The sequence below is a fragment of the Castor canadensis genome, chromosome 13 (assembly GCF_047511655.1).
Source record: "Castor canadensis chromosome 13, mCasCan1.hap1v2, whole genome shotgun sequence".
In the NCBI taxonomy this organism is placed as follows: domain Eukaryota; kingdom Metazoa; phylum Chordata; class Mammalia; order Rodentia; family Castoridae; genus Castor; species Castor canadensis.
In genome coordinates, this window is record NC_133398.1 from 58,546,530 (window position 1) to 58,559,630 (window position 13,101).

Sequence of the window (13,101 nt, forward strand, 5' to 3'; positions counted from 1 at the left end):
AGTCCTGATTTCAGGACTTCTAAAAGACTTTGGATTTTTGAGAAGTGAACCAACAGAGAATACATAGTAGCAACATTAACTACAGCAAGCAACAGAAATCAACCTGTGAACCTCCAATGACTGGAGACTGATCTGCTCTTATATTTCTATCAAAGACAGTATGGTTATTATGACATAACATGGGAAATGATTAACGTTGACTAAATTTTCTCTGTCACATTAATAAAAACTTGCTCTTACAAATTTAACACTATAAATAAAACAGCTCATAATAGTTTGTGCAATGTAAAGCTATTCTGTAGAGGCAAAAACGGACGTTGTCATTTATGTTACTAAACTGGTATGATAAAATAGCCTCTCCTTGAAGAATTCAGATATATACTAACTAATATTCAATTAACCACTCTTTGGGGAACAAAATCTCTAAAAATGTAAATAATCTATGGAGTAATTATTGAAACGATTTTCTCTGCTTCTTGCTCAACGTAATGCTGGCAGGTGAAACCTTATTGGTCCATTGTTGGTACTCATGAATAAGGCAACTGAGGCTTCCGGAAAAAATAGACACTGTTGGAATGTGTATGCAAGTCTCTAGTGTCTCTTCAGTATATTGCACATGTCTTTCACTCAGCAATGCATTTTGGTTATACTGATGGCAAATTTAGTGGTTTAATCATTATAAAAATGACACACAGTACATTACCTTTTGGAAGAAAAAACGGTGAGACCCATGATTTCACTCTTGGGTAAAAGTTATCAGTTTACCAAATAAAGCAAGCAAAGTATTTTTAAATTTAGTTTGCACTTCCTCTTTTATGTAAAGTTGCCTGAAAAATTGGTGTTTTATATTTTTTATTGTCGTCTAGGTCTCTTGATTGATACTGATATAAAATAGTTTTTGATTCCTTTGGTGTCTTCACAAAAATCTCAATCAATTTGAAAGAGAAAAACATAACTGCATATAATATTACGGCTTTAGTAGTACTCACCTCAATAAGAATACCTACCATAGCACATTTTCTTATTTTAATATATCTTAGTATATACTTAAATTATAAAGAAAATAACTACTGTTGCCAAGAGGAAAAAAAAAAAATGGATGCACTCAAAACGCGGGTAGGCCTGGGACTGTAACTGAGTGTGGTGAAGTGCTTGGCTGTCATGCACAAGGCCCTTGGTTCCTGCCCCACCCAAAAAAAGTAACACCCTTTCACTCCCTTTTTTTAGGTTTCTCCAGGATGTACAACGTTTACAAATAGTTCTGAACTCTTTGGTCTCCATTCAAGTACAAATAAATTAATTAAAAAGCACATCTTTTTTTTTCTTATTTCCTTTATATAAAACTATGGTCATTCAATATACTTTATGCTGCAACGTGGTTTCTTTATTGAACACTATATCATACATAGATAGTCCTTATTTGTGTAGACAAGTCATAACTTATCAAACCTGTTCCTAGCATGGGAACATTGACTTTTTCTATCTTTTCTATTGTTTTCCTTTTCTTTCTTTACTAGTAATATGCACATAGACATTCTTATGCATATATCCTTACATAAAACTCTTTCATTAGAGATCTCTAAATGAGATTTCTAGGCCAGGAGCAATGTACAGTTAAAATTGCAATATATTATTATATATTACTTCAATATAAGTTGTTGTATTTTAATCTTATCTTGCATTGTTGACTTCTTCAATATATTGAGTTCCTAAAGAGAAGAGACTCTTCCTAGTTATCTGTGTAAACAATAAATATTTAATATTTTTATTCTGAAAATAAAAGAATTAAGCAGTTGTATTAACATGGCTTTCTATCTTAATTCAAAACACCTTTCCTGAGATTGAACCCATCATTGATATTCTCCTTTCTTCAACACCATTAACTCCTATTATGAGTTAAATGTGATCCTATAATCTTGGTTGATTAGTTTCTTAGTTATAGATGATCAACCATTTCAGGGCATGAAATTATATACATATATATATATACTACTGTGAACCCACATTGACCACATTTTTTTAAATGATCACTTTGTTCATTGTATATTGGAAATATAGTTAAAGATATAAGGCAATGGCTTTGAATAAGACTTCATATTGGAATCAAAAGCTTGCGCCTCATCCTGTCTGAATCAGAGTCTGGGAAGGTGGGATGGGAGCTCAGGCACCTGTGTTCTTAAAATCTTGCCAGGTAATTCTGGAAGCTAAGACTCCCCCCAAGTCAGGGATAAGATCCACTGGTAAAATAATAAGAGTTGTCTCTTTCTTAAAGTTACATTTTTCTAGCCCAATAGACAAAACACGGGGTCATTCATACAAATATGGCTGTCATAGCTCAAGCTATGTGGCCATAATGAGAATTAAGATTAGATGCAAACTGGAATTCAGATGTTAAAAAATAAAGTTTTGAGGACCAGTTATAGGTGGTTCACTCCTATAATCCCAGCTACTTGGGAGGTAGAAATAGAAGGATCCCATATGAGACCTGCATCTGACAAAATTGAGATCCTATCTGAAAAATAACCGAAGCAAAAAGTAGTAGGGGCATGGCTCAAACAGTAGAGCACTGCCTTACAAGTGGGAAGCCTTGAGTTCACAACCCAGCACTACTGGGGTTGTGGTTGAAGTGGTAGAGCACTTGACCAGCCATCACTGGCCCTGAGTTCAAACCCGAGTATGTACGGATATATAGAGAGAGACAGAGAGAAACTTGGTTGGCCTATGTATAAGCAGGTAGAATTGAAGCACACTGGGGAGCTTTCTGTAGAGGATTGAATGGTGTTCTACCATTCTACCAAAATTCATATTGTGGAGACCATATTCTCAATCACACAGGTGTAGCCTTGGAGCGAGGGGGGCGCAGCCCTGGGAACACTGTCTTGGGAACAGCATACCCTTGAAAGGGCAACCTTGGAAATGCTGTCTTAGGAATGCAGCCTTGGAAAAAAACACAGAACCTAACCTTGACCCACTAAGGCGGGGTGGGGGGGTGGGATACCAAATTGCATTATGTAACAGTGTATGTATTTATGAGTCCAGGCTGCTGTGTAACAGGCTTTTGGGGGTTTTAGGAGAACGGGACTGCTGGTTGTTCCCATCTCTCCTTCTTTCCTGCAGTCTGCTGTATTGTTGTTTTGTTTTTTAATATATTTTATAGATTTTATTTTTTTCTCCTTTTATTTTATTGTTTTTACATCTACTTACATGTGTACACATTGATTGTGCCACCTGCCTCTCACCCCTCCACACCCACCAATCCCCCACTTCCAGGCAGAACCTGTTCTGCCCTCTTCTTCTCCGATTTTGAGACAATAAAAAAGATACAGTGTTTTTGCTAGTTTGGGGTAAAGATAGTTATACAGAGAGATTCTGTATAAATCACATGGAAGTGATGCTTCCATGCACTTGTGTATTGTAATACTCATTGGTTCATTTCTTCCAGACCTCTTTGCTACTCCTTGGTTCCCTCCCCATAATTGTCTCTGCTAATTTAAGGTTACTTTATTTGCTTCTCAACAGATTGCACATCAACCACATTCAAGTTTTAGGTTTCCTTCCCTTTCCCTATTCCTCCCGTGCACATTCTACCCTTAGTGTGTGACCCATGTCCAATTATATTATATTAGGTCTATAATCCGCATATGAGGGAAAACATGCAACTTTTGACCTTCTGAGCCTGGCTAACTTTGCTTAAGATGATGTTCTCCAGTTCTACACATTTACTTGCAAATGATAAAATTTCATTCTTCTTTGTGGCTGAGTAAAATTCCACTGTGTATAAATACCACATTTTCTCGATCCATTTATCAGTTGTGAGGCATCTTGGCTGTTTCCATAGCTTGGCAATTATACATAGTGCTGCAATAAACATGGGTGTGCAGGTGCTTTTGTTATAACTTGAGTCACATTCCTTTGGAGTGGTATTCCATTCCTCCCTAGGAGTGATATTGCTGGATCATATGCCAGATCTATGTTTAGTTTTTTCAGAAGCCTCCATAAGGTTTTCCATAGTGGTTGTACTAGCTTACATTCCCACCAGCAGTGTATGAAGGTTCCTTTTTCCTCACATCTTCCCCAGCATTTGTTGTTGGTGGTGTTCTTGATGATAGCTATTCTAACAGGAGTGTGGTGAAATCTTAGTGTGGTTTTGATTTACATTTCCTTATGGCCAAGGATGGTGAGCATTTTTTCATGTGTTTTTGGCCTTTTGGATTTCTTCCTTAGAAAAAGTTCTGTTTAGTTCAGTTGCCCACTTCTTTATTGATTCATTGATTTTTGGGGTGTTTAGTTTTTTGAGTTCTCTGTATATTCTGGTTATTAGTCCTTTGTCCCACTCTGTGGATGGTCTCTTCAGTTTAGAGACCATTTCTTTTGTTGTGCAGGAGCTTTTTAATTTCATGTAGTCCCATTTGTCCATCCTTTCTTTTAGTTGTTGGGCTGATAGAGTTCTACTGAGGAAGTCCTTGCCTATACTTATGGTTTCCAGGGTATTTGTCCCGTCCTGCAGGACACATCAGCGTGGGTAGCGAACCTAGAAGGGGAAGAATGAAGGGACAAGAGACACGAAGGAGACAGCAAGACAGGAGTTCTGATCAAGCTGCAAAATTTTATTGTTCACACAGGGGTATTTATGTGCTGAGGGAGTGAGGGGTATGACAAGGTGCAGGCTGGTTGGCTGGTTCTGCTATAGGGTGCCCGTTCGCGCCGGCGGCAAGGTAAACTCCCGGAAGAGAAGCAGAGACGGCGCCATCTTGTGCTGGAGATGGAGAAGTTGGGACAAACAACCGCAAAATGTTCCAAGGCAAGGTCAAGACAGAATGGCTCACAAAGGGAGCCTTGTCTCCGACAGGTATTCTCTGTTCTTTCATGTACTAACTACAAGGTTTGAAGTCTGATATTAAGGTCCTTAATCCACTTTTGAGTTGGTACTAGTACAGGGTGACAGGCATGGATCTAGGTTCAGTTTACTGCAGGCAGATATCCACTTTTCCCAGAAACATTTGTTGAAGAGTCTGTCTTTAATCCACCATATGTTTTTGATGCCTTTGTCAAAAATAAGGTGGGCATAGCTGTGTGGATTCATTTCCAGGTCCTCTATTCTGTTCCACTGGTCTTCCTATCTGTTTGTGTGCTGGTACCATGCTGTTTTTATTGCTATGGCTCTGTAGTATAGTTTAAAGTAGGGTATTGAAATACCTCCAGCATTCCCTTTTTGTTCAGTATTGCCTATTCATGGTCTTTGTGTTTCCAAATGAACTTTAAGGGAGATTTTTTTCAGTCTCTGTGATGAATGTCATTGGAATTTTGATGGGAATTGCATTAAACATATAGATTGCTTTGGTAGTATAGCTATTTTCACTATGTTGATTCTGCCAATCCATGAGCATGGGAGATCTTTCTATCTTCTGTAGTCTTCCTCAATCTTTCTTCAGTGTTTTTTAGTTCTACTTGTAGAGGTCATTTATGTCCTTCGTTAAGTTTCTTCCTAGGTATTTGATTTTTTTGAGGTTATTGTAAATGGAATTGTTTTCCTATATTCTTTCTCAATTTGTTCATTGTTGGTGTATAGAAAGACTGCTGATTTTTGTAAGTTGATTTTGTATCTGACTACATTGCTGAAGCTGTTTATGGTATCTAGAAGTATTTTTGGGTCTTTGAAGTATAGGTTCATGTCATCTACAGTTTCTTTACCTATTTGTATTACTTTTATTTCTTCTTCTTGCCTTATTGCTCTGGCTAGGAATTCCAGGACTATGTTGAATGAGAGTGGGGAGAGTGGGCACCCTTATCTCATTCCTGAGTTTTGGGGGAATTGTTTCAGTTTGTCCCCATGAAGTATGATGTTGGCTATAAGTTTTTCATATGTAACCTTTATAATGTTGAGGTACAGTCCTTCTATTCCTAGTTTTCTTAGAGCTTTTATCATACAGTGGTGTTAACTCTTACCAAAGCCTTTTTCTGCATCCATTGAGATGATCAAGTGGTTTTCATCTTTGCGTCTATTAATGTGCTATATTACATTTATTGATTTGCGTATGTTGAACCATCCCTGCATCCCTGGAATGAAGCCAACTTGCTCTTGGTGAATGATATTTCTGATGTGTTGTTAGACTCAGTTTGCCAACATTTCATTGAGGATTTTTGCATCAATGTTCATTAAGGAGATTGGCTGGTAGTTCTCCTTTATGGAAATGTCCTTGTCTGGTTCTGGGAGGAGTATAATACTGGCTTCATAGAATAAAGCCACCTGTCTGTACAAGTAATTGCCTCCTGTCCCGCTGCATTCTTTCAATTTTCCACCAGACCCACTCTGGCATTGCTGGCCAAAATGGTGAGCATGACACATATGTACTTGGAACCTGTGAATGTGACTTCATTTATTTGCAGATGTAATCAAGGTAAGTAGAAGCCATATTGGATTGGAGTGGACCTTAAATCTAGTATCTTGTGTCCTCTTAAAAAGAGACACTGAGATACATACCCATGCAGAGGGAAGAAAGCCATGTGAACATGAGGAAAGAAATTGAAGTGATGTAGCTTTTCATCAAGGAACACCAAGGACTGCTGACAACCACTGGAAGCTTTCCTCACCTGAGACCTCTGCTGGAGTACAGCCCTGCTGACACCTTGACTGCCAACTTCTGGACTCCAGGATTGTGGCAGAACAAATTCTTGTTGATTTAAGTTACCAAGTTTGTGGTGATTTTTTAGTCTTAGGAAATTAATTTGGTTTCCTAATTTTTGCTGTGTCCCCAAGCAGCAATTTACTGTAGTCTCCCTACAGCTATAGGCCATATTTAAAAAACAAAATAAAAAACTTAAAGTAGTGACGTATTGGAGATTTTTTTTTAATTGGAAAGGCTTGCTCTGTCAATTAAATTAGTGATTTAATTTTAATGGATTTTTGTTCATTCTTTTGGGTTTTCCAGGAATGTAATCAACCATATGCAAATGTTCACATACAATTGTATTTTTTCTTTTTTCTTTTTATCATCCCACCCTGATCAGATTATCAGACAATATCACCTAAACAAGGTATAGAGAATATACCAGTTCTGCTTCTTATTTTATTATGAATAATACCTGTACTAAATGAGGTATGTAATGCTAATTATTTGTTCTGAATAAACATTTCTTAATGTTGAGATAATGCTGTTTTATTTCAAATATTTACTTTATAAAACTGTGTCATAAATGTATTCTATAAATAGGTAATAGATAGAAAATTGCCAACATGATCTTTATAAATATTTACAGATTGTTTGTAAACAAACAACCACGACTTGCAAAACAATCCTAAGAGTTATACATGATTATAAAATTTCAAGAATATGATTTTTATTACTTTGTCAAAGTATGTATATGTAAAGACTAAAAGCCAATAAATGTAGAAGTTGAAGGGAAAGAGAAAAATATTGAGAACAGATTGTTTGAACTTTCCTCTCCCCCCAAATATCTAAAAATAACATATACGACTATTTCTAGTGTAGCTTGTGAAACCCAGTAGGTCCAATAGAGATTGTCTTGGTGAACCACAAATTGTTTTCTTCTGTAAGAAGAAATGCAGTTCTTATTCAATTCAGCATTTGATTCCAGATTTTCTTTTTTATGAGGTCCTAATAGTAGTCTGAGTTTTCAATGGATTTTTCCAGAGGCAAATTATTGATATTCATGGTGTTACATTCCTTGGGTTCCTCCAGAGGACTGAAGGACGATGTTTTTAGCTTGTTTGCTGGGTGCTCTTTTGAATTGTTTATTTTTATCAGATCAGAATCATGACCAAATATTGAATGAAAGCTCTTTTCCTTCAGATCTTTAACTGGAAAAAGTACAGTATCTAACTTAAGGTACTGTTATCTGTATCCAAATGGGAAACTTGTTCAGATGTCTGTAGCCTGTTTTGACAGTGATTTTTGCCCTTAGTTCTTCTAAGTCATTTTCATGTTCAGAAATGTTTAGAAATGCCAAGAATGTGTTCCTGTTTATTTTTATAAGGATGTGGCTGTGTAAAATTCTGTTTTATATCATTGTCAGCTGTATTTAACATGGGACATTCATTAATTGTTTTCTCATTAAGTCCTCTCAGTTCATTTGAAGGACAAGGTCTGGGGTCTGAAATAAACACACGTTTTTATTTACCATCCTGGGTTTCTTAATATGCGACACTCTGCTCCATCTCCTATACATTATTCCTCCTGAAGTCTTTCTGAGAAATGTTGCAATTCTAGCTTTTCTTTTGGTTCAGTATTTTTCAGGACACTTGCAGGAATAGGAGAAAGGGATCCAACATTGTATTTTAATATTTTTTTAATAGGTTTGTCTTTTTCATATTCCACACAATCAAAAACTAACCTAGATGCAGCACTATTCACAACTTGATACTAGTACTCTGGGCAAAGTTATTTTGTTGCTCACTTAGAATGTGAATTTTGAAATCTTCCTATTTCTATAGAAAACATTCAATAATATCGTCTTATTTATTTCTCTTTCAACTGGAATCGAATTGGAGTTCCACCATATTCATCACCATTCATTTGGATGAATTAGTTTGATTTTGGATGCTAGTTGGATGAGCTACATGAAATAGACTGCAGGGCTCTGAATAGAAGAATTTATAAAAGATACATTGGCTAGCTGAAGATAAAATGGGCTGTATATTTGGCTCATGTCTCCTAACCTTACATAAGACTTCATGTTTCTATTTTTTGTATACCAGTATCAATTCTTCTTCATCAATATGAAGAATTTTATTCTTAATAAGACATTTGATCATCTAATATATGAAACAATAAAACCATGATCCATGATGGCTTTTTCATGTATAATATGCCTATTTTTCTTGATTTAAACATACCTGTGAAAAGATTGTCTGCAGACCAGGTGAACTTCCATTATAGCTTGGATGAATTGAAGTGGTTTCCACAGTGCCTGTTGATTCAGGACTCGGTACAAGAGAAATTAGACCCAGTGCTTGTGGAAATTTTGAATACTTTTTACTTTAAATAAAGTAACTGATGTCTTTGCTGAGAAATTTTTTATTTGCTTTCCTAGATCCTTTGGTGTCCTTTTGCAGGTTTTCAGAAACAGTGATAGAGGAAGTCAAAGTAAAAGTGGCTTATATTTGGATTTTTCTGGTCTGTTTTCAGTTTTCAGAGATTTCAACGATGGTTGGTTCTTTTCACTTTTCACTTGGATTCTACCTTTGAAATGATCTTTGTTTTGGTATTGTTTCTCAGCTCAGAAGCTCATGGTAGCCACTTGGCACCTACATGCTGTGTCTGGACAGGATGCTGTGACTGAGAGCTCCAAATTTTTATCACTTTCATTATTAGGAAGGGATCTTCAATCTTGATAATGGATTTTAACACTTATCAGTATGGTTACTTTTCCTTGTTATACCTACAAATTATTTTCCTATTTCACCTTATATGGATTTTTCTAATGTCATGCCCTGGATATATCATGGCATTTACAAAGGTTCTTATAATGTATCAAAGTTATCATACTTGAATTCACTCCCTCCACTGCTCTCCTTCATCCCCCTCCCCCGATTCCTGGAATAGTTTCAACAGGTAATACCAATTTTATCTTATTTTTTTCATCTGTATTCATAAAATATTTTTTCTTTGCTTTTTTAAAAGATTTTTGCATTACTATTTGCTTAGTTTTAGATTTTTCTTTAGTATTTATAATTTCTTCTTTTACATTTGAATTTTTAATTTTCTTTATTCATTTAGATTTTCTAAAAGTTCATTTATTATATTAATGTTTTCCCTAGTTCTTGGGTTATTAACGGTTTTGCAATTAATTTATTTCTGTTTTTATGTTTTACTCCTTTTTCATATTTTCTCAGGTTGACATTTAGTCCTTTTTCTAAGTCTTTGTCATTGGTCTAAGTAGGAGAGTAATTCACTTTTTCAGTTTTATGATGAAAACATTTGAGGACACAAATTGATTTCTGACACCAGTTAGCAGTATATAGGTCTGCTAAGTAATATTCTTTTTGATTATCTTCTGAGTAACCATTCTGCATTATCCTCTTGAGACTGCTTAGTAGAATGTTAAGTGATTTAACAAAGAATTCTTTCTCATTTATTTAGTTAGCTACTTTTTGTATACATGCCTCAATCTTTCCTTCTCTGTGATATGAAATATGCCATAATGGATTATTTCTGTGGTATATCCACCATTAATATATACTTTATAATCAGTTTTTATGGGTGATTTATGGATTTTTTCAAAAGAAAGGGTATTTTCTGCCCAAAACCCCAGTTTGATAACATTCCATCTTTCGAATGCTCTGATATTCTATGCTTTATCCACATTATTTATCATGGGCCAATACAGTTTTAAAATTCTTCTGTGATACTTATATTTCTGTTAATTTCCCCTTGCTTAGAGGTTAAATACTGTTACATCTCTGTTATCAATTGTGACATATTTCACTTCAAAACAGAACTTTTATCCTAGTCTAAGGATTTCTGTTTAAATTTTACCTTGATAACATGTCCATGTTTTCTTAAGTATATTTATTCATCTGTTAGTACAAAGCCTTTATGCATTATTGAGAGTCCATTTATATAAGATACTGAATGCTATTTTTAAGTCAATTTGACTTATCCAGTGTCTAATTTTTTTCAACCTATATTGTAATCCACTTTATGACTGTTATCTTCCAAACAAGGAGCTAGATTGGGCTGATAACCTTATAGAGTTCCTGAACAGCATATCATGTTTTCAGGATCTGCTGGGTTCCCCCTTTTAGGTATGCTATGTAATAAGTTCTGCAGATCATACAAAACTTGTAAGGGACTATTGTATTCTAACACTATTGAACACTTAACACAGAAAGAATTTTGTCTATTTATTGATTTATTGGTATTTGGGTTATAAAATGTGAGCAGGGCCCAAAGTAGTCCACAAAACTGAAATTTCAAGTGGAATGCTTCATCAGGATCTGAATGTCTAAAGAGAGACGGTCAAATGAAATGATGGAGAAAGCCTTAGAACAGAACTTATTTATAAATATTATCTATAAATTAGCAGGATCATAGACCTATGCATCAAAATTTGCCATTTTCCTAGTTTTATTTCTTCTCACTGCTATTGCTTAGAAAAATTTCATTGAACCTTTACAAAAGTTTTTTTGCTGTTTCTCTTATCATTGTCTTCCAGATTCTAGCATCATATTTTCTTTCCATTTATAGAAATGATGTATTCCTCAAAATTATTTTCCTTGGGTTAATCCATTTCTCTTTCACTTTGTAAAGAATAAAGAAGGGACAATCTGTCCAAAATATGTTCTTTCCTGAGTCTGAGATGTGACAACAATGATGAATCTAAATTTATGTTTAACTGACTTGATATTTTATGCATTTATATATACATAAACCCACAGACACTATATAAGCTCTCTGAGTTTTCTACAGAGCCAAACTTCCATTTTCTTAGATATCTTGAGAGTTGTTTCTCTTGTTTTTCTTTTAAAATTAAGTGTATTTATTCAAAAGTTTTATTTGGATGTTGGTTTTAAATGTGTTTACAAATTCTTTGACACTTCACCATTGAGAGATGGAATTTGTTTTTTCTTACCATGCAAAGGTGTTGGCCTTTGTGACTCACTTCTAATAAGTACAATGTGGTGGAGTTGACTGACTTATGAAGCTTTGGCAGGACAAGGTAATATAACCATTATATCTTGAGACTCTTGTTCTAGGAATCCAGCCTCCACGTTGAGAGGAAGTCCAGGCCACATACAGGTACTATTATAATAGATGTTCAGTCACATAGCCAGCAGCAACCATGAAACATGTGAGTGAGGAATTCTACAAGATGCCTTCACCTCAACACTACATGATAGCTGTAACTACATAAGATACCCTGATAGAGCTTGTTCCACATTCAAAACCATGACTAATAATGTTAATGGATGATTGCTATTTTACACCATCATGGTTTTAGTGGTTTGTTATGTAGTGACAAATAACTGGAGCAGTATAGTATTTGAGGTTTTATTAAACTCAAGGAGTATGTTTCTGATTTCATTTAGTAAATATTTCAAATCTCATAGTTCTGTTTTCCTGTACATTGGGATACTAGATCAACTTAATTTGTGTACAACAGGTAAACTGAAGTAAAAAATACCAGAGACAGACTAACTCCTTTACTACTGAGTGTATTTTGTGCTTGCCTCAGGCACATCCCAACCTCTCTATAGAGATCCAGGCATAGCAAAGAAGGGGATCAGCACAAATCCTGTCACAGCATTCTCAATGTCTATGATAGTTGCCATGACCTTCTGTATTGTAGACATTTACATACATAATTTAATTTTCTGATCATCTAAAATAGCTAGTTGAGGAATAAGGGAACTTCTCTATGTCAATTCTTACTAGATGTGAAATAGAGAATCAAGTTAAAAAATCACTTCATGTTTTGTTATCAGTTTTCTATGCAAATGCATTTAAATTTGGGGCAAATTTCTAGATTACTTCATATTGGCTTATGATATACATCTGAAAATAAACTAGTTTATAATAATGTCACATGTTATTTATGACAAGAGTGGGTATATGATTGCAGCATTTATTAAAATGCCAAGAATTCTTAGTTGAGGCAACACAGATGGAACTCCTGGGCTGGAGGCATGGCTCAAGGGTTTGAGTGCCTTCCTAGCAAGTGCAAGACCCTGAGTTCAACCCCAATGCCACCAAAACTAAAGGTCATTAAATAAATAAAAATAAGCTCAGATGTAGCTCCTGGTGATGGCCAATACCCTGGAGTCAGTGAGATCATTGTTTTGTCAAGGGAAAAGTGGCAGATGAGGAATATGTAGGAGATAGATTAATAGGCAGATACCAAGACAGGAATAAGCCCTATAAACGGTGCAACTCAACTGGATCAGCTCATTAGGACAAGTCATGACTTATTTGACAATGAATGTGATATAAATTTTACACAGTTTTGTGTACATTATTGGATCTAATAAAGAAAAAGAGAAAAGAAAAGACAAGGGGAGAAATTTCATTATTTAATCCTTGTTTTTATCTTCCTGGAAAAAAAAGATATCTCTGATTTGACTTCTAGTTACTTGTTACAAGG

General features: G+C 35.2%; 1 long non-coding RNA gene and 1 pseudogene across 3 annotated transcripts in view; one reads left to right on the forward strand and one right to left on the reverse strand.

Moving 5' to 3' along the window:
• LOC141415432 (uncharacterized) overlaps positions 1-13,101 on the forward strand; it is a 175,867-nt gene that overhangs the window by 46,864 nt on the left and 115,902 nt on the right. The window lies entirely within an intron of this gene.
• Positions 7,372-8,667, reverse strand: LOC109700726 (protein DBF4 homolog A pseudogene; annotated as a pseudogene).